This window comes from Pristis pectinata, chromosome 30 (genome assembly GCF_009764475.1).
Source record: "Pristis pectinata isolate sPriPec2 chromosome 30, sPriPec2.1.pri, whole genome shotgun sequence".
In the NCBI taxonomy this organism is placed as follows: domain Eukaryota; kingdom Metazoa; phylum Chordata; class Chondrichthyes; order Rhinopristiformes; family Pristidae; genus Pristis; species Pristis pectinata.
The window spans coordinates 20,764,043-20,786,575 of record NC_067434.1 but is presented as its reverse complement, the minus strand read 5'-3'; the positions used below and the strand labels follow the sequence as shown (position 1 = coordinate 20,786,575).

Below are 22,533 nucleotides of genomic sequence, written 5' to 3'. Positions count from 1 at the left end.
TGAACAAGACATATCAGGTCAAATTTTCACATTTTTGGGCTATCTGCCAGAGTTGTAACAATATTGGATCAGCTTGGCTAGAGGTGTGACTCGTTCGTAAATCAGGGATGTTATCTGATCCCATAGTCTATGCTGTACCAATGCTCTTAGCTGTTTCTTGATACCACAAGGTGTGAGTCAAATTGGCGGAAGGCGGCTTCTGTCTAAGTGGGGAGCTCAGAAGAAAACTGTGATGGATCATCTGTTTGGCTCTTCTGGCTGTATATGTTGTAAATGCTTCAGCCTTTTCTTTAGCACTCAAATATTGGGCCCTGTGTTGATTTAGGATGTGCATGATCTTTGAGCTGCCTTCTCCTATTAGTTGTTTAATTGTCCGCCACCATTCTTGTCTAGGTGTGGTAGGACTGCCAGGCCACGTAGTTACAAAGTATGGTTTATAGTTGTGCTGCTGCTGATTGTCCACAGCAAGGTGTTGTTGCCCAGATTTGAGCTGCAAAGTTTATTCCGAGTCTATCTCATCTAACTCTTTCGTAGTGCTGCACATCACAATGGAAGGTGTTCTCAGTATGTTGATGCCATCATGGAAAGACTCACCTGCCACAAGTAGATTGGTTAGGACAAGGTTAAATATGTTTATTCCAATTGGTTCACTTATACCTGTCGCAGACCAAGACTGGCACTAACTTGCTTTAGGCTCAGTCTGCGATGGTGCTGTCAAGCCACTCTTGGCAATGGACATTGAAGTCCTACATGCAGAGTATATTCTGTGCTCTTGTTACTTTAAGTGCTTTTTAGAAGTGTTGTTCAGTGTGGGAGAGGTCTGATTCTTCAGCTGAGGAAGGACAGTGTAAGGTAATCGGAAGGAGATTTCCTTTCCCATGTTCAATCGACCTGATAGCATAAGACTTTATGGGGTCTGAAGTGAATGTTGAGGATCCTCCAAGCTACTCTGGTTCTGCTTGTATACAATTATGTTGCCACTCCTGGTTGGTCTATCCTGCCGATGTACCCAGGAATTGTAATGTAGGAGTCTGGCATGTCATATGCTTGATTCTGTGAGCTTGATTAGTCTGTGGGACAGTTATCCCAACTTGGACATCGATCCCCAAATGTTTGAAGAGGATTTTGCAAGGTCGCCTACACTGGGAATGATTAGTGTTCGGATTTAGTGGTCAGAAGAATGGATAGAGCACTTGACAGTTTTATTTGTTCTCTGTTTGAACATAGTAGTAATGGTGTGACTGAATAGCTTGCTCGGCTGTTCCAGAGGGCAGTTAAGAGTCAACTAAATGGTGGGTCTGCACTTACGTATAGGCCGGACTGGGTAAGGTTCACAGAAAATCTGAAGTTCATTCATGAACCAGATGCATTTTTATGATAATCTGGTAGTTTACATGTCATTATTACTAAGCCCAGCTAGTGTCTCGTTTTCAAACATCAATATATAATGGATAATAACCTTGGCTATCAGAATAGCTGATGCTAGTATGATGGTCTAAGCCATTGTTAGTTTTGATTCTGAGTAGTTAGTAAAATTGTGGATATTCATTTGGTGATGTCATAAAATCTGGACAAAATTATGTTGCCAACTTAACCCGTCAAAGCCATATCTGTCATTACTGCTGGCTTCAGTGTTCCAGGACCAAGTACAGGAAAAGTCAACCAGGTTACTTGTGATTCCTGCCCTTGACTTCTCATTTACATATCCACACACAGTCATTTAGAACAGGATTTTGTTTGCCCACTTAAGTTGTATAGGCTTTGGCTGCAATTAACCTTTTAAATTTGATTTGAAGCCCATTAAACTTGGTTAACTACTCATTTTATAATTTCTATTGCAATTAAAAATCCAAGAATTTTTGTTAAATAAGGGCAATCTATGTTGATTTTTAAAACAAAAAGCTTTATGATTATGTTTTGGTAGAAAAATAATTTTACTAAACTAACAAGCAGCCTTATTGCTTCCTTGCACCATGGCCTTCCATAGTATTTGGCGTACTTCCAGTTGTCATAATTGCAGTCCTGTATACACAAAGCTTTGAATGCTCCAAGAGTTCTAAGATTTTGTCTTACCATTTTTATAACACCAGCACGAACTTCTGTTATAATAGCATTAAATAGCATTAATGCTTCTTGAAAAGCATTGGAAAGTTTTTTTTTAACAACTATTGTATAGAGAGGGGTTTCTTAGGATATGGCTGGATGCTCTGAATATCTGTTCAACAGACTTGTTATCCGGCTGCTGTTGTACATTAGATCAGTATTGTATACAATGGGCCACTGGCTGTCAAATTTTATAATTAAACAAGTGATTGGAATTTGTACCAAGATTCAACTGTTTTTATTTTATAATGCTGTGCTTCTTGGATCGTTCCTGCTTTGAACTATTAAAGCCCATAAAATATCACATAAACTAGATGGAAAATGAAAGATGCATTTCCAGCCAGACATTGGTAAAAATATCAAAGATAAGCATAACAAAGTGTCGGCGTCAAAATAATAATAAAGTCAGCTTTAATTTCTTGTGCTGTCTTGCCATTGCCACTGTTATCAAAATTGCCCGCAAACTGTTCTGCAGTCAAAAATAACCAGTCTTCCTGAGCCAAGTTTCTCTTTATATAAACAATAAAGATCAAATTCTTTTGATGTTAGTGCATTTGTTAACATATTACTAGAATGAGATTGAATCCTTTAAAACAAACTTTAAATGAAGTGAGGTATTTATTTGTTGCCCTTGGGGAGTGTGTTTCAGCTGTGTAAAAATGCTGGCACTATTTGGTAAAGCATATGTTTTTTACATTACTCTCTTGTTATCTTTATGTTGATACATATTTGGTGTGACTTGAGTACTTTTACTTTTGGTTGATTAATATTAGCCTTATTTCCTCAGTTTTCCAAAGTTTAGGTGAGCTAATCAAGTCTAGATTTTCTGATTTTTAAAAGCTAATCAACTTTACTTCATAGATCATAGAATAATACAGCACAATACAGGCCCTTCGGCCCACAATGTTGTGCCGACCTTTAAACTTCGCCTAAGACTATCTAACCCCTACCTCCCACATATCCCTCTATTTTAAATTCCTCCATATGCTTATCTAGCAATCTCTTGAATTTGACCAATATACTCTCCTCCACCACCACCCCAGGCAGCGCATTCCATGCCCCAACCACTGTCTGGGTAAAAAAAACCTTCCTCTGATATCTCCCTTGAACTTCCCACCCATTACTTTAAAGCCATGCCCTCTTGTATTGAGCATTGGTGCCCTGGGAAAGTGGTGCTGGCTGTCTGTCTATTCCTCTTAATATTTTGTACACATGTAAATGTAAATTTTGCAAAATGTAAATTTTGCACAGATATGATCTTGTATATAAAACTTGTGCTCAGCTTGAGGTCAGAGATGATGGAAAGTGGAATCGTATTCAGTCAGGTGGTTAATACACCAGGGTTTTAAACCAGTTGAACTTGAAAACAAAAATGTATGTTGCACATAGACGGATGTTCGTCCATGTACAGGGTCTACCCAGGTTACAACAGGGTTATGTTCCTCAGAACTGTTCATTTAACATGAATGCAATATTCCTTTGAAACAATATTGTCCTTCTAATGGCTCACTGTCTGCATTACTGTGTGGCATTAAACATAAGGTATAGATGGAAAATGTTGGAAATAATCAGCAGGTCAAGCTGTATCTATGGAAAACAAGTAGAATTAACATTAGTTGATGCTGCCAGGGTGCTGAGTATTTCCAGCATTTTCTGTTTTTATTTTAGATTTCCAACATCTGCAGTTTTTTTTTGATTTTCACATTATTATCGAGCAGTTCACTTGAACTATTTTGTTCTGCAAAAATTACTTTAAACTGTGCTTACTCATGATTAAAATGTGTGTAAATCTAGAGGAAGAGAGCCAAGCATTTCACTGTGATAAAACAAAGGGTATAATTCCAATTCCTTAATTTCTAAGGCTGGGTAGTTTGTAATTTGATGCAATTTGAAAGCTAATCTCCAATTTGCTATTGTGATGAAAAATTGTTAGTTATTTCTCAAGAATCATGACTTCAGTTTGAAGTGTTTTGCCTTTGATATAGATAGGAAACATCGTGGTCTTGAAATTGACTGTATTTAAAACTTTAAGGTATTCATCACAAATGAATAAAGGTAGCTTTCTGGGCATTACGATCTTGGTATATCCCTAGCCGAAGTACAAATGGGCAAATGCTGCTAATAACAATGTTGCATTGCTGAACTTTAAAATTATGGAAAATTTTCAACCTAGGAGGCAGCCATTTAGCTTACCATGTTCATGCTACTTGGGAAAAAGAACTGTCTGGCCTAATCCCACTATCCAGAGGTCTGTAGGCGATGGCTCTTCAATTGTATATCCAATTTCTATTCACATGTCATGTGATGTTTTTGCCTTCATTATCATTTCAGGTGGTATTCCATACCTTTAGTACCCTCTACATGATTGTTTTTCTCTTCTGTAACCCTTGTACCAATCACTTGAAATGTTTGATATCTCTGTTAAAGGTAGAAGCTCCTCCCTATTTCCTCCTATCTGGGCTCCTCATGATTTTGTTTCTTTTAACCACCTTATTGACCAGCTCTGCAACTTTTAAGAATCAATGCACATACATTCCAAGGGCTCTATGTTCTACCACACTTACTATCCTCCTATTTATTATGTTTTTCCTTGTTGTAGCTTCCCTCGCTGTTCTGGATTAAATTCCATTTGCTACTTCACTGCTCAGTGTTCTGAAATCTAAATCTTTTTGCCTCAATGTCAACCAAATGGTGAGTTTTTATATCCTCTGTAGGCTTTATGTGTCTCCTACATTTAAGTAAAAATAAATAGTACACTTAATTATATGAAAAGCAAGGGACTAAGTATTAAGTACTGAGAAACCACCATCAGCGACAGCCTACTTGTCACAAAAGTACCTAACAACCACAACCTTTGTTTCCTCCATTGAGCCCGTTTTGGATCCACTTTGTCATACTCTTGGATGACATCATCTTTCACTTTTTGACCTCTTGCCATGTCAAAAAAACCAGCTGAAAAGCCACGTAGACCGTGTTGTCTGCACCATCCTCGTCAGCTCCTCTTTGCTCCCTCCCCAAGTTAACCAAAACTCTGCTGACTGACCTTGATTAACCTGTCTTTCCAATGGATGATAATATGAGTTCTTAAAATTGATTTTAGTAATTTGCCCACTACTAATTGGCCAAAATGTACTTGGTTTATCCATTCGTCCCTTCCTCCTTTCTTAAACAATCACATCATGTTAGTAGCCCTCCACTAAAGTGGCATTGGGAAAATGCACAGAACTATGTTGCTTTTAACAGCCTGGGATATATTTCATCTGAGACAGGTGACTTACCAACCTTTAAAGATGCTAAACCCATTAATTCTTCCTCTTTTGCATTGTTTATCCTATCTAATATTTCAAGTTTACCCTCACAGATTGGCATCATCGCCCTCATTGTAGAGACAGCCGTGAAATAGTTAAAAAGAACCTTGCCCCCAGCTCCACATACATTGCCGCCTTGGTCCCCAACAGGCACTACTCTGTTATTCTCTTGCTATTGTTGTATTTAAAGCATATTAGTTTTTATTTTGCTTCCCTATGTTTCTCATACCTTCTCTTTGTTTTACTTGATTTCTCTTTCAATTTCAGCACTTTCGATACCTTTCCTGGTCTCTGCTGTAAACTCCTGGAGTCTCTAACAATCTTCTCTTTATATTGCTTTATTTTTCATGTCTTCTATCATCCAAAATGTTGCAGATTTCACTGTCCCTTTTTCTTTGTGCAGACGTTTTTACTCAAATCTCTTGAATCTTGAATGCTTACCGTTGTTGAGATGTTTCAAGATTTTTGGCAAATCACATGTAGTAAAATCAGTCTTTCCCTAATTAAACTGGTAAATTGGTTTATTATTGTCACATGTACCAAGGTACAGTTAAAAAAAACCTGTCTTGCATACCGTCCATACAGATTCATTACACAGTGTATTGAGGTAGTACAAAGTAAAACAATAAGAGTGCAGAATAAAGTGTTACAGTTACAGAGAAAGTTCAAGTAGACAATAAGGTGCAAGGTCATAATGAAGTAGATTGTGAGTTCAAGAGTCCATCTTATCGTACTAGGGAACCGTTCAATAGTCTTATAACAGCAGGATAGAAGCTGTCATTGAGCCTAGTGGTACGTGCTTTCAGGGTTTTGTATCTTCTGCCCAATGGGAGGGGGGAGAAGAGAGGATGTCCGAGGTGGGTGGGGTCTTTGATTATGTTGGCTGCTTTACCGAGGCAGTGAGAAGTGTAGACAGAGTCCATGGAGGGGAGGCTGGTTTCCATGATGTGCTGAGCTGTGTCCTCAACTCTCTGTAGTCATGGCCAGAGCAGTTGCTATACCAAGCCATGATGCATCCAGATAGAATGCTTTCTATGGTGCATCAATAAAAATTGGTGAGGGTCAAAGGGGACATGCCAAATTTCTTTAGCCTCTTGCGGAAGTAAAGGTGCCGGTGAGCTTTCTTGGCCATGGTGTCAATATGGTTGGACCAGGACAGGCTATCAGTGATGTTCACTCCTAGGAACTTGAAGCTCTCAACTCTCTCGACCTCAGCACTGTTGATGTAGGCAGGAGCATGTGCACCACCCCTCTTTCTGAAGTCAATAACCAGCTCTTTTGTTTTGATGACATTGAGGGAAAGGTTGTTGTCATGACACCATGTCAGTAGGCTCTCTATCTCCTTCCTGTACTCCCAACTCATTGTTATTTAAGATATGGCCCACTATGGTGGTATCATCTGCAAACTTGTAGATGGAGTTAGAGTTGAACCTGGCCAAGCAGTCATGAGTGTATGGAGAGTAGAGGGCTGAGGACTCAGCCTTGAGGGGCACCAGTGTTGAGGATAATTGTGGCAGAGGTGTTGCTGCCTATCCTTACTGATTACGGTCTGTTGGTCAGGAAGTCAAGGATCCATTTGCAAAGAGTTGTTGAGTCCCAGGTCTAGGAGTTTGGAATTATGGTATTGAAGGCAGAGCTGTAGTCAATAAACAATAATCTAACATAGGTGTCTTTGCTGTCCAGATGCTCCAGGGATGAGCATAGGGCCAGGGGGATGGCATCTGCCGAAGACCTGTCTCGGCAATAGGTGAATTGCAGTGGGTCAAGGTTGTCTGGGAGGCTGGAGTTAATGCGTGCCGTGACCAGCATCTCGAAATGCTTCTTGATAGTGGATGTCAGAGCCACTAGGTGGTAGTCATTAAGGCATGTTACCTTCTTTTTCTTGGATACTGGAATGATAGTGGTGGTCTTAAAGTAGGTGGGAACCTCAGATTGAAGCAGGGAAAGGTTAAAAATGTCTGCAAATACCCCCGCCAGCTGACCTGCGCAGGATCTAAGAATACAACCAGGGACACCATCCAGGCCAGATGCTTTCCACAGGTTCAATCTCCGGAAGACTGATCTTATGTCCACAACAGTGACTGTGGGTTCAGGTGCATTGGAGGCTGTCGGGGTGGGTAGTAACATTCCCCTCCCCTTCTGTTCAAAATGTGCACAGAATGCATTAAGCTCATTGGGAAGAGATGCACTGTTGCCGGCACTGCTGCCTGACTTGTTTTGTAGCCCATTATAGTATGTAAGCCCTGCCACAATTGACGGCTGGTCTGGGACTCAATTTTAATGATTGGCAACATCCACTCTTACCTTTTCCCTAACTATGCTAGATATAACTGATAACTTGTAGTGACAATTGTGGCCAAAGACTGGAAGGGCTTAAAGCAGAATCAGAAATCTACAACTTCACTGAGATTTGATCAACCTGACGTTATTGATAGATTCTTTTGCTCATCATGTCTCTGAGGATTAGCAGATATTTCTGGCCATGGACCAAAATGGACTGAGGATGTAAACTTCAACAGTAACATATATTCCTAATGCTGTTGGGGAAATTTAGTCAAAAAGAATTTCTGTAAATAAAGTTGGGAAAATGACAAAAAGAAAACCATGAGAATAAAGCTGTAAAGAGATAACAGAATACCTCAGAGAAATAGCAGAAACATTAAATCATTATTTCACTTTGGTATTTACTAGGGAGAAAAAGTAGGTGGACATGAAATTGGATGATGAGTAATTTGATGAGTGCATTCAAATCAGAGGATATATGGCATTGAACTCGGGGTAAAACAGTTTATCTGGATGGATTGCATTCACACCCATTTTTAAACAAAAAATCTAGGGAAGAGACAGTAGAAGCATTACTCTATAAACCAGTGAATCAGTCAGCAGCACAATTTACATTTACAATATAGACTTTGGAATCAGGAACATAATTTCTAAATTTAATTGATACCAAACTGGAGGAATAATCAGTATTGAGAAGGACTGCAACAGATTACAAGAAAGCAAGCAGTAGGGGAAATAGTTGGCAGATGAAGTTCAACACAGATAAATGGGAGGTTGTGCATTTTGGCAGGAAGAATGAAGTTACTTGGAACTTGGGAGTCTAGGTGGGGATCTCGAGTACCAGTCACTAAAAGTTACACCACAAATTAGCAAGACTTTAAAGAAAGTAAGATAAGCACAACGCTTAATATCTAGATGGATTGAAATGAAGATTAGGGAAATTATGCTAAATCTTCATAGAACCTTGGTTGGCCCTCATTTAGAGCACAATGTACTCTTCTGGTCATTATATTGTTGTGAAACAGCGGCATAGAGAGGATGCAAAGAAGATTTACAAGGATGGCATTCCTACGAGTGTCACAAACCAGCAACAAAAGAAACACACTGAGCATGATTCAGTGTTAAAAACTATTTTATTAATCACTACTTATGATAATACGTAAAATAAAAGTAAAAATATTAGTATGTTAGAATTCAAAAATGTTAAACCTCGAACGTTAACCCCAAAATTAAACTCGTCGTGTGTGTGTGTGACAAAGTCCAAAACTCCAAGTTCCGGAATGGTTCTTAAAGTTCAGTTCCGCAAGCCATAAGGTGAAACATGAGCAAGGGCTTCTTCAACAACCACCGTTGTCTGAAGATAAGACGTAGACGTAGAGAAACATAGAGAGAGTAAATACGAAATCCAAATGTTCCACAATGGAACCCAAACGACACTTCAGTGTTTACTCGGTAGTGACTTCCTCACCCCGAAAAGCATCCAAACCGTGGTCGTCCACACATAAATACCTGTTTCCTTCTACAGGTCAGCAACAAAGTGAACTCCACCAGATTACTTCCAAATTCCATACATGGATTTCAGTGGCAAACACAGTTATTGTTTCTCATCCATCGATAGAGAAAACAAGCAGGCTGGTGTCTCTCTCCCTTCTCTCTCTCTCCTTCTTCTTCTTCTGACCTCTTCAACAACGTCATTACATCCTTTATCTTCTATTGACGTAAGCACGCCCCACACACACATACACACACACTCTCTATCTTAAAGGGACTTTCACTGAGTCCGTAACACGAGGCAAGGATAAACAAACTGTTTCCTTTTTTTAAACATTAAAGACAAAAGGCTGAAGAGTAACCTGAAAGATATTTAAGATTAGTTTTGATCGTATGGATACAGAAGATATTTCCATGTGATGAAGATTATAACTAGACATTAAAATATCAGATAGTTACCCTAAGAATGGTGAGAATGTGGAACTTATTTCCACAGAATGGTAGAGGGTCAAAGGGAACATAATGCTTACCTTTGTTTTGTTAGAATGGACACAAACCATTTCCACATTTGGAAAGAGCAAAACCGGATGCAAGTCATACAAGGTGATGATCAATGTAATCAGGAATTAAGTGACTTCATTGTAATTCAAACTAACAGTTGCATGTGCTTGTTGTTTTCTATTTTTTCTCACTAATATCAAACATTTGGAAAATTTAGATTACCAAAATTTTAATACTACGCTTTGATGCCCTTCCTAACTAATTTTGACTAATATATTTGCACTTGGTCAAACTGTCCTTTGGTACAGCTGTGACAATAATGTGCATTGATTAATTAGTCTGTATTCTCCAGTTTATTCAAAACTAAGGTGCCACAGAACTGACTGATCTGTTTTTTTTTGAAAGAACCAATGAGTATTGCATAATACAGATTTGTGGATGTGATACTTTCACTTCTCTGAAAATATTTTTAGCTTTCTCATTTTGTGCTTGAAAATCCACCTTGTTTTTGTAGTACAGATTTCCTTACCTTCTGGATTAACATTTTTCACCCAGCACAAACTTTATTGCCGTTGGTTTTTCATTTGAGTAAGGGAATTTGAAACTTGCTAATATTTATTATTTTAGGTTACTGCAAAAAAGGCCATAAAAGGTGATACTGTATTGAAGCCAAAATGTCAAGGAATTATAGGATAGTCAGAGCAGGATGGATTGAAGTTTCAGATGAATTTTAATTTTAACAGTTTCTGAGTATGGATTAAGGTGGCATTAGTATGCAGTTTCTTTAACTTACAATTCCATAATTTGTCCTCTTCTAAAATAAAACTTCTACTTTTATAGTTTTCCATGTGCTCAGGATGTTCTAAAGGCTTCACAGAATTATATCTTTGATTGCAATGTAGGAAATCTGGCAAGCAATTATGAATAACGTTCAAGCAGATGATCCATTTATTATGGTTAGTTGAGGAATAAATACTAACCACAATCTCAACACAACTCTTCCGTTGCCCATCAGAAGAGTGGAATAGGATCTTTTTTTAAAACCACCTGAGAGGGAAGATGATCTTTGATTAACACCTCAGCAAAAGACAAGATCTATTGCAATCTCAGATTATCAGAATCTACACTGCCATTATTATAAAAGTCCTTCAATGCTACAATGTCAGCCTAGATTTTGTGCTTAAATCTCTGCAGCTCACAATCTACTGACTCAGTGGAGGAAGTGTTAATACAAAACTAAAGTCTTTGCAGCCTGCAAAGTAGTGATCAGAGCTGAGATGTGTGGACAGATGTTATACCCATTGTACTTGGTGTCAAATGGCCACTTTCTGCTAGTGTCTGGTTACTGAAGCCCGACTGCACTTCACAAGTCCTACATTTTCACTACATTGCTATACCTTATTTCCCAAATGTGCATGTTCTCAGTGTTTTGATTAAAAACCTCCAGTTTCCCATTATATGCCTGTTATCCTGCAGTAAAATCAGTTTACCCAATTTATTATCTCTTGTCCTTCAACCAAACCTTTTACAGATTAACCTGCTTCTGTGTGTTAATGAAAATACAAAATCCTGAAATATTCAACACATCCAGCAGCATGTGTGGAGTAGGAAACCACTTTAATGTTTCAGGTCAATGGTCTTCCATCATAATTGGGAAAAGTTAGGAAACAAACATGTTTCAGGTTACAGAGAAGGGTGAGGGGTGGAGACAGCAAAGAGAATGAGAGGGTGGAAATTAAGGGAGATGCGTTGCAAATTGGAGGTTCTGGCCGAGAGAAGATGGTGAAGGCTTGTTAATTGCAGCTAGTTCGTCTGGTGGAGATGTAAACAGGAGATGACGGAGACCAGTTCTGATGTATAAGATGATAAAGTAGAAACAGGAATAAGTCATTTGGTCCCTTGTACCTTCTGCACTATTCAATTAGCCATGGCTGTCCTTTTACCTCAGACTTGGTTTCTTGCACTAACCCCAAATCCTGTATTCCCTTAATTTACAAAAATGAGTTTTTCTGTCTTGAATACACTGAGGAACTGACCCTCCACAGCCAAAGATTCCCCACCCACTGGGTGAAGAAATTTCTTCCCACCTCTGTACTGAAAGGTCAGCCCCTTATTTTATGACAGTGACCCCTAGTTCTAGACACTCCAGCCGGGAAACATTGCTGTATTTTTATTGCAAGTATATTCTTGAGTAAGGAATCCAGATCTGTACATTATATTCCACATGCAGTCTCAGCAGGGCTCTATAATTGTCTCACATGGTCTCAGATTTTTCAAAATTTTATTCCAATGTAAAAATCCTTCTAGGTGGTGTCAGCCTAGATTGTGTCTGTGCCCATTCTCTCAACCCATGTCTGTGTGGGTTTCCTCTGGGTGCTCCGGTTTCCTCCCACATTCCAAAGACATACAGGTTAGGAAGTTGTGGGCATGCTATGTTGACGCCAGAAGTGTGGCAACACTTGTGGGCTGCCCCCAGAACATTACGCAAAAAGATGTATTTCACTGTGTATTTCGATGTACATGTGACTAATAAAATATCTTATCGACATCCTCCTCAAATCCTTCTCATCTACCTTGCAGCATACATAGCTGGGCATCACCAGCAAACAACTTGGATACCTTGTGCTGAGTCATTGATATAGAATGTGAACAGCTGAGACCCCAGCACTGATCCCTGCTGCACCCCACTTGTTGCAACCTTCAAATCAAAAAAATGACCCGTTTATTCCTACTCTGTCAGTGAATCAGTCTTCAATCATGCTATTGTATTGTGCACAGTATCATGCTCTCTAATTTTGTTTAATAATCTTTTAAGCGGAAACTAATAGGAGCTTCTTAAAGTCCAAATACAGGTAGTTCTGCTATAGCGCACGTTTCCATGATGTGATTGATGTGATTGCACAATTTGTATTACGTGGGCTGAATTGGTTATAACATGATTTAGGAACTAGAAAACCATTTAAGAGTTACTTTGGAAATTGACAAGCAGAAAAGAAGCTGTCTTGGGATAAAGAACTGTTTCCATGTAACCTCCCTGCCACCATCAGACACCATTGTCACTTAAGAAAGCAGGCTGCTAGTTTCAACATGGGAGGCCATTGGAAATTAACAAGCAATTGCTCCTATTGTTACTTGGGCAAGGATACTTTATTAAATAATGTAACATACAGCCTTTAGAGTTTTTAGCTTGCAGTAACAAAATAAACACTTAAATACCTACTCCATTTCCACTCTTTCCATAAAACCTGAAAACTGGAACCATTTTAATGTATCTTATCAAGGATTCTGACAAGCTCCCACACGACAGACTGATCAGAAAAATAAAAAGGCAATGGGAATAATGTGCAAAGCTGGATCCTAAGTTTGTTGAGTGGAGGTTTTAGTGACTGAAATACTGCTTGCGGTGTGGTTCTGTGGGGCTTAGTATTGGATCCCTTATTTTTAAATAATCTGGATTTCCATGATTAAGAGGTTTATATGATATAAAGATGTTTTGATATAGAAGTGCAGATGACAGGAGGATAGTAAAGTTATAGTTAGGGGTAGAAATGTGCTTGTGAATTCAGTAGGGAAAACAAGACCAGGGTCTGCAAAAATGGTCTGATTCTGAGAAATGTAGAACAGAAATCTTGGAGTAATCACAGGTCCTCAAGTATAGCAGGATAGGTAGATAAAGTGCATAAAAGGACTGAGGTATTTTTCTTTATTAGCCAGAGAGTAGAATTTAAGACCAGTGAAATTATGCTTGAACTGTAATTGAAACCAGTTATGTCACAACTACAGTACTGCTTATGGCTCTGATCACATTACAGGAATGTTGTTGCATTAGACAGGGCGCAGAGGATATGTGCAAGCAGATTTGCAGGATTGGAAAATTGCAGTTAAGAGTGAAGATCGGCAGAAAATACCAGTAGCGCTCAGCAGGTCTGGCAGTATCTGTAGAGCAAGAAACAGAGCCAACGTCAGTGTTCCTTCAGGACTGGAAAAGGGAACTGTTTTGAAATGCAGAAAGGAGGAGGATGGAGAGAACAGACAGAATGTGTGTCATAAGATGCAGACCAAAAAATTATCCATTATTTTAAATATCTGCAGTTAGAGGCAGAGGTAACAAAGAAACAAATTGAAAGTGAAATATCCAACAATAATAGGAATGGCTACCCAAAACTTTTGAATGCAGTGCTTGAGTCCCAAGTGCTGCAACATACTTAGATGGAAGATGAAGTGATGCTCCTTTACATTATGCATTGTTGTAGTGTAGGAGACCAAAGACAAATCAGTGGAGCATTAAAATGACAGGCAACTAGAAGCTCGAGGTCCTTCTTGCAGACTGAAGAGAGTGATCTACAAAAGCAGTCATCCAATTTTCATTTGGTTTCTCCAATGTGGAGACCATCATATCATGAGGACTGAACCAGAAGTAGAAATTAATAATTTCTGTCATTGTTTTGGATTTACAGCATCTACGATCTTTTTTCTCCAACTTGATTAGATGTGGGTATTTTCTTTGGAACAGGAGACTGTATAAAAATATCAAAGTGACGACCTGATTGAAGATGGGAAGAATCTAGCTCCCTTGACACTAAGCCCATAAGCAATGGGATAGCAGTTGGAAGTTGAGGAGAATTTTCTTTTAAATTAGGGAGGATGAAATAGGATTTAAGACTTACTACCTGAAAAAAATGACACTAGTAAAAACCCTGATCACATAATGTGCAATTGAATTCTGCACCCATGGATTGAAAGCTAGGGCCTGGGATCAGGCTGGATCGCTTTTTTTTGACCAGCATGATTATGATGAGACAATGGACACCTGTACCATAAACTTCCGTGATGTGATGCTTCACGTGATAAAGTTCAAACCTATTAAATCATCTGAGACATGATCACAGCATAGACATATAAATGTATCAATTTCAAATCATTAGGTTTCAATAAAATTTATTTCGGTTTACCCAAGTACACCTCCAGGCAACATCCATATTAACAATAAGTAACAGCCACATTTTACCATTACCATTGAATTTTTAAGAATATAAATCTTTCACTTTATATTCTCAAAATCAACTGTACCTTTATAACCCCATGCAGCACTGAATAAAAAGGCAACAGCTCTCAGTTTCTCGTTTGTCACGTTACTTTCTGAAGCCTAATGTTCACAGTTTTTATGGGTCAGACAAACACTTCAGTTTACTGTATGTAGCTATCGACATACTGAATTAGATGAGTTGGCAGCAATCCAACTTGGTGTGGGGTACCAGTGTACTGGACTGAAATTGGAAGAGACCCAGCTTATAAAGTCCTTTCACATTTCATCATTGAAAACAATGCGCCTGAACACTGAATACATCACATGGGTATGCCACACTGAATCTCAGTGGCTGTTCTTTCCCATGGGTCTGTGTGGCCAAGAACTGTCAGAAGGCAAGTACACAATTACTACTCCAGTAAGTCACGTGATGGAACACTGCAAAAACAAAGGAGGTTAAAGCTCACGAAACAGAACACTTGCAGATGCAACAATCCACTGCAGTACTACTTTTACAACATTGTGCACAGAAACTTGACAAAGTATTTTCACCTTGCACACTCAGACACCACTTCCCTGTGAATATATTGCAAATCTGTTTTTTAAAAAAAAATTAGCGTTTGCAACTACACCTTGGCTTAAGGAAGCAACATCCACGTCAAAAAAATCAAGCAGCAAAACCTCCTGAGTGCATCTTGGACTCATTGTTTTAAGCAGCAGAACTCATGAAACCACCTACCTTTTAGATGATTAACAAAATGACAGAAACAATCAGGCAAATACAAATGCCTGGCGAGATATGCGTTAATACAATGAGATGATATATAAAGGACTCGGTTCAACTTCACTTACTCTTTTATAGGTGGAAAAATAAAATGCATCAGTTTGCACAACTGCATTCTCATTGCTCAATGTCATCACTGCGTTCATTCACTTGTGCCTGAAACCATTCACCTGCTATTTTGAAAATATCACTTACATTTGGTAACTTCAAGTCTTACTAGATGGATGCCTAAAACTAAAAAATAATGTCTTTGGATTAATTATGATAACTGAAATTAAAATTCAGCAATATAAACTGACTTATATTAAGAGTGTAAGATTTTTATTGGATATTCATAAAGAGAAAGACTAGCTTGTAATGTGGGTCACTTACAGACAGGAGAAAGGACAAGGAAATGGCCTAAACATTTTTTTTAAATTTAAGAAAAAACAAGCAAGAAGCACAGTAAACCTCCAAGAAATATTAGAGGACAACCAATCTAAAGTAAGTGCACTCAAAGAAATTATCATTGGTAAAACAACTAGTATTGGAGAAATTAGTGCAACTGAAAGGCAATGATTTCCCATGATTTGATGAACTGCACCCTAGTGGTTTGAAGGTTGTAGCTATGGAGGTAGAGAATGTACTGATTGTCACCTTTCAAAATTGCATTAATTCTAAAGCAGTGTGCACTGAGTTGAAGATACTAAATATATCCCCACTATTTAAGAGCGGGAGAGGTAAAACAGAGAACTGTAGCCTAGTTAGGCCGACATGAGTTGCATGGAAAGTGCTGGAATTTATTAGAGTCATAGAGCTGTGCAGCACAGAAACAGTCTCTTCAGCCCAACCTGACCATCCCGACCAAGATGTCTATCTAAGCTAGTCCCACGTGCCTGCATTTGGCCCATATCACTCTAAACCTTTCCTGTCCATGTACCTGTGCATATATCTTTTAAATTGTACCTGCCTCTACCACTTACTCTGGCAGCTCCATATACCCACCACCCTCTGTCTGGAAAACTTCACCCTCAAATCTGCTTTAAATTTTTCTCCTCTCACCTTAAACGTATGTGCTCTAGTTTTAGACTCTACTATCCTGGGAAAAAGATGGACTGTCTACCCTATCTATGCCCCTCATGATTTTCCCCTCAGTTTTCCATGCTCCAGGGAAAATAGTCCCAACCTGTTGAATGTCTCCTTTTAACTCAAACCCTCTAGTCCAGGCAACATCCTCCTGAATCTTTTTTCCACCCTTTCTAGTTTAAAGATGGACTGTCTACCCTATCTATGCCCCTCATGATTCACCCCTCAGTTTTCCATGCTCCAGGGAAAATAGTCCCAACCTGTTGAATGTCTCCTTTTAACTCAAACCCTCTAGTCCAGGCAACATCCTCCTGAATCTTTTTTCCACCCTTTCTAGTTTAATCACATCCTTCCTACAGCATGTTGACCAGAACTGTACATAATACACCAAGTGCAGTCTAACCAATGGTTTGTACAACTGTAACATGTCATCCCAACTCTTATACTGAATGCCACGGCCAATGAAAGACACCTTCGTTGCCACCCTGTCTACCTGTGTCACCACTTTTGGGGAACTACGTACTTGTACCCCTCAGACTCTGTTTAGCAACACTCTGCAGGGCCCTGTCATTCACCATGTATGTCCTGCTGTGGTTTAACTTCTCAAAATACATCACTTCAAACTTATCCGAGTTAAATTCCATCTGCCATTCCTCCGCTCACTTTCCCCATTGATCAGTCTCCTGTTGTAACCTTAGGCAACCTTCTTCAATGTCCACTATACCACCAGTTTTGGTGTCATCTGCAAATTTCCTAATCTTGCCACCTATATTCTTCTCAATCATTACTATGACAAACAAATGAGGACCTAGCACCAATCCCTGCAGCACACCATCACAGGCCTCTACCCTGGAAAGCAGCCCTCCACTACAACCCTCTGATTCCTACCACCAGGCCAATTTTGTATACAATTGGCTAGCTCACCCTGGATCCAGTGTGTTCTAACCTTCCGGACCAGCCCACCATGCGGGACCTTGTCAAAGGCCCTGCTAAAATCCACTTAGACAATGTCGACTGCCCTGCCCTCGCCAATCCTCTTGGTTAGCTCTTCAAAAAAAAACTCAATTAAATTTGTGAGGCATGATTTCCCACACACAATACTACACTGACTATCCCTAGTCAGTCCTTGCCTTTCTAAATGCAGATAAATCCTGTCTCTAAGAATCCCCTCCAACAATTTTCCCACTCACAAGCCTGTTGTTCCCTGGCTTGTCTTTGCAGCCCTTCCTAAATAAAAGCACAACGTAAGCCATCATCCAGTCTGCTAGTACCTCACCCATGGCTAATGAAGATACAAGTAGCTCTGCCAGGGCCCCAGCTGTTTCTTCCTTTGCTTTCCACAACATCCTAGGAAGTTGGTCAGGCCCTAGAGACTTATCCAGCTCTATGTGCTTATAGATTGCCAACACCTTCTTTCTCATAATGTCAATATGTTTCAGGATAACACTGTTCTCTTCCCTGAACTCTCTTGCTTCCATGTCCTTCTCCACAGTAAATACAGACAAGTGGTATTCATTTAAGACCTCGTCAATTTTCCATGGCTCCATACATAGATGGCTACACCGATTCTTAAGGAGACCTACTCTCTCCCGAGTTACTCCTTTGCTCTTAATGTACTTGTACATTCTTTTAGGAAGTGGTGACACTATACCTGGAAAATAATAACAGGATTGGAATGAGTCAACACGGATTAATGAAAGGACAAATTTATTTGAATTTTTTGAGATTGTAACTAGCAGAATAGATGAGGGCAAAGCAGTTGATGTGGTGTACAGGTAGTTCTGTTATAACACAACAGTTGTGTTCCTAAAAAAAACCTCGCATTATAGAAAATTGCATTATAAAAAATCAAAGAATTCAAAGTGGTTTTAGGCATGTGAGTATTGGAATGCTACGTAAATTCAAGCTGCTGCTTACTTGGACCCCTTGTCTATTGATTTATTGTGGCCCAAATCATCTTCATAAGATAACCATGGACACAGTATGCATTCTGCATAGGAAGTTGATATTCTTAAGCTATCTGGAATGTTCATAAGTTTAAGTATTGAATTATGTCAATTTTGCTCATACCTCCATCTTTTCACAAGAATCTAGTGTAATTTCAGATATTGTAATGGTCATATTTAAGTTAAAGCATTTTGCCCATTTTGTTTAAATCCTGATGATAAAAAGATTGACCTGCATTTGAGTACATAAGTCCATGGACTGCCTCAAGGTAGCTTGGAGCAAATAAAGTATTTATGAAATATAAATAGGGAAGGGTCAGCCAAGTTGTGCAGAGCAAACTCCCCCTTATAGCAATGTGATAACAAGCAAGTAATCTGGGATAAGTATTAGCATGGACATTAAAACAGTGTCAGGAGATTTACAATGTCCACTTTGGAAAGTCAAATGGACCTTGATTTAACTGCTTGTCTAACAGCATCTCTGACAGTGCAACACTACCTTGGTGCTACAGGATTGCAATTTAATTAAAGGAAGTCATTTGGCTACTGAATTTATACTATCTTTATGCAGGAACACTCTAGCTAGTGCTAATCCTCTGTCGTCTTCCAATAGCCTTGATTTTTTTTTTATTTTGAGTTTGCCTTTAAACGCCATGATTGAATCACAATTGAGACATTGATAATGTTCTGCTGAGTATACTTAAGTTCTCTGACTATGTTATTACAGGTATTCCTGAGAACTGAGAGAATGTTAGAGCTGTTACCATGTGGCCACCAGCGTGTATGGGAACAAAGTACCCCTCCAAGTCGCGCACTGTCATAAATAGAAAAATATAGCTCTTTCTTCATCATTTCTGTGTCTAAATCCAGAACTCCCTAATTGTTAATACCATGGGGTTACCATCACCAGAGGGATTGCAGTGGTTGAAGAAGGTCACTTACCACCATGTGTGAGCAGTCAATAAATGCTGGCTCAGCCCAAGACAATTCTAGATCGTGGAAACTGAATAAATAATTTAAAAAATTCTTATCCTCTGATTCATAAAGAATTCTGATACACCAATGGATATCCAAACTACCGCACCCTGCTTTTATGTTTCTGTGTCATTAAAATTTATATTGCCACATATTTTTAAAGGTAACATTTGGAAAGGCTGTGATCATTTCTGTTAGGCTTCATCACTGTACTAGAAGGAATGTTCAGTCCTAAATTTTGCATATTATTCCAGAGTAACCTGGTACTCTTTTTTTTATATATTGTAACTCAATCATGGTAATTAAAACTAAATGGTGCCAGTGGAGGAAATCGTGCTCAGAATTTTATCTCTTTAGATGAAGGAAATGAGCAGTTTCAAAAGAAAGTCTATGCCTGTAATGTAGTGTTATACAGAATTGTTGGATAATTTTTAGTTCATGATACCAGATCTATGTGTGGCAAGTACATAGCAAGCTGTTAGAGATGGATGTTGTTTGAAGGTTTTAGAATTGACAAATAAATGAATTGTATATTTAGCTAATGAAGGAAAATACATCATATTCAAGATGTAAATACCATTTTCTTTCAGATGATACTTTGATGCAATGAAAGGTTTTCATATGGTCTAGGATAGTTTACTAACACTTTCAGAATTATAATGAGTACACTGTGCTTGTTCAATAAGCTATAGCTCATTGTTTATTGGTTATATATTATGAAAGGAGTTATGCTTATTAAAAAGTCCAATCATTTTTTTTGAGGGAAGGATAATGTCATCTGTGATTGTTGTCACAGCAAAAACAATACCTTCTATTTGCGTAGCGTCTTTAATGAATCCTACAGATTGGAGAGTTCACAATATTGCTTAGTGATAAACAATCCCCAATAGATCCTGCAAATAGCAGCAATGTTTTTTTTCTGTGCCTATAAGTATGGTTTCATCTCCAGAGAAGTTGCTCTCAGAATTCCCTCTTTGTAACTTTGCTATGAGTTGGAAACTCTATGGCCAAAAGATGGGAGACTTTTTTTGCACATTAGAAACATAGAAACACTACAGCACAATTCAGGCCCTTCGGCCCACAAAGCTGTGCCGAACATGTCCCTACTCTAGAAATTACTAGGTTTACCCATAACCCTCTATTTTATTCAGCTCCACATACCTATCTAACAGTTTCTTGAAAGACCCTATCGTATCCGCCTCCACCACTGTTTCCGGCAGCCCGTTCCACGCACTTGATAATCACAACTCTAAGAGTGGTGGTACAGATTCAAAAATCCGGCAAGCAGCCAAAACTAGTCACACTGATCTCCTTTGTAAAAAGTAATGGTGCAATTTGGATGATTAATGAGCTTTTCAAAAAAAAAAGGAATTGTAATGCTGATTCAAAATATTTAATACAAGCCAGAATAATGATCGCTAATGGTTAATGTCAAAGGTATTCAGTTGCAGCTTTTTTCATTTGTAATATTATAGTTTTCTGTCACCAGTAATATTTGTAAGGGAGGAAGCTGAGGGAAAAGATTGTAGGAAATAAACATGAGTGTTTCAGTGTATTATTTTAGTGTTTTCCTCACCACTCATTTTGGTGCTTATGACCACTATCTTTGATTCAAAAATTAATAAGACCATAAGACATAGGAGCAGAATTAGGCCATTCAGCCCTTCGAGTGCTCCACCATTCAATCATGGCTGATTTGTTTTTCCCTCTCTACCCCATTCTCCTGCCTTGTCCCCGTAACCCCTGACACCCTTACTAATCAAGAACCTATCAACCTCCATCTTAAATATACACAATGACTTGGCCTCCACAGCCGTCTGTGGCAATGAATTCCACAGATTCACCACCATCTAGCAAAAGAAATTCCCCCTCATCTCTGTTCTAAATGGACATCCTTCTATTCTGAGGCTGTGCTCTCTGGTCCTAGGATCTCTGACTGCTGGAAACATCCTCTCCGCATCCACTCTATCCAGGCCTTTCAATATTCGGTAGGTTCCAATGAGATCCCCCCATCACCCTTCTAAGCTCCAGCAGGTACAATCCCAGAGCCATCAAATGCTCCTTGTACATTAACCCTTTCATTCTTGGGATCATTCTCGTAAACCTCCTCTGGACCCTCTCCAATGCCAGCATATCCTTCCTTCGATATGGGGCTCAAAACTGCTGACAATACTCCAAATGTGGTCTGACCAACACCTTATAAAGCCTCAGCATTACATCTTTGCTTTTATATTCCAGTACTCTCGAAATGAATGCTTACATTGCACTTGTCTTCCTTACCACTGACTCAACCTGCAAGTTAACCTTTAGGGAATCCTGCACTAGAGCTCCCAAGTCTCTTTGCGCCTCCTATTTCTGAATTTGCTCCCCATTTAGAAAGTAGTCTACACCTTTATTCCTTCAACCAATGTGCATGACCGTACACTTCGCGACACTGTATTCCATCTGCCACTTCTTTGCCCATTCAGTGTAACGCTATTACAGTGCCAGCGACCTGGGTTCAATTCTGGCCACCATCTGTAAGGACTTTGTACGTTCTCCCCGTGTGTCAGCGTGGGTTTTCTCCAGGTGCTCTGGTTTCCTCCCACATTCCAAAGACGTATGGGTTAGGAAGTTGTGGGCATGCTATGTTGGCACTGGAAGCGTGGCGATTTACTTGTGGGTTGCCCCCAGAACACTCTCCGCAAAAGATGCATTTCACTGTGTGTTTTGATGTACGTGTGACTAATAAAGATACCTAATCTAAAATCCTTCTGCAGACTACCTACTTCCTCAACACAACCTGCCCCTCCACCTATCTTTGTATCATCCGCAGACTTGGCCACAAAGCCATCAATTCCTTCATCCAGTTCATTAACATATAACGTGATAAGTCATGGACCCAATACCAACCTCTGTGGAACACCACTAGTCACTGGCAGCCCACCAGAGAAGGCCCTCTTTGTTCTCACTCTTTGCCTTCTGCCAGTCAGCCAATCTTCTATCCATGCCGGTACCTTTCCTGTAATACCACAGGCACCTCTCTTGTTTAGCAGCCTCGTGTGCGGCACC

General features: G+C 39.3%; 1 protein-coding gene across 8 annotated transcripts in view; it reads left to right on the top strand.

The window, feature by feature from the left end:
- Window positions 1-22,533, top strand: part of dlg5a (discs, large homolog 5a (Drosophila)) — a 169,134-nt gene that overhangs the window by 36,471 nt on the left and 110,130 nt on the right. The gene's annotated exons all lie outside the window — the stretch shown is intronic.